The sequence below is a fragment of the Austrofundulus limnaeus genome, unplaced genomic scaffold, assembly GCF_001266775.1.
Source record: "Austrofundulus limnaeus strain Quisiro unplaced genomic scaffold, Austrofundulus_limnaeus-1.0 Scaffold408, whole genome shotgun sequence".
Classification (NCBI taxonomy): domain Eukaryota; kingdom Metazoa; phylum Chordata; class Actinopteri; order Cyprinodontiformes; family Rivulidae; genus Austrofundulus; species Austrofundulus limnaeus.
In genome coordinates, this window is record NW_013952810.1 from 5,706 (window position 1) to 6,482 (window position 777).

Here is a 777-nt window from a genome sequence, read left to right on the forward strand (position 1 = left end):
GAACCAGACTGACTGGATCAACATCCTGGTCTTTAAAAACAGTTTTTACATGAAGCGTCTCTGCCGCTCCTCCTCCATTCTTCAGCTAAACTCACCTGTAGACCCCTGCTGGCTGCAGAGAGAACTGCAGCTGGGTGGGTGGAGCCAGGTGAACAAACCTCACTTGTGTGCCTGTTGGCCAATCACATCACTTTATCTACCTGAAGCTGACAGTTTCTGGGTTCAGACTCTATTTCATGACAGAGAGAACACAGAGATATTTAGAAACTGAACTTGGTGAGTTTTAAATTTTATTTGAAGGTATTTTTCTGACTTGAAGAGAGATTGTTTTGTGTTTGTTTCCTTCTCGTTGTATTTATGAAACTGCTCAGAACTGTTTGGTTAAGAATAGAAGGAAACAGAACAGAGGAAATCTGTTTGTCTTCTACCAGATTCAGCTCTCAGGATTGTTTGTGTTGAACTCACAGACTTTGAGTCTCGTCTGACCTCAAAGCTTTCCTGCTCTAAAACACCGATGTTGAAGATTTCTAACAGGAGAACTTCTTTTCTGGAAGATCAAACACAGAACTGGATTAAAACACTTCAACACTTCAGTCACGTTACAATACTGATTAGAAGAAATGGAGATCAGAAAGAAATATAAGAAACACAGTGGTGTTTAATAAATGAACCAAACTAATCACAGATATCACAGCAAAATCACATTAAGGAGCTTTTATTATTTCTGATTAGTAGAATAAAGGTAAATTTGTTGATGGTTGGTAAATACAATAAAAC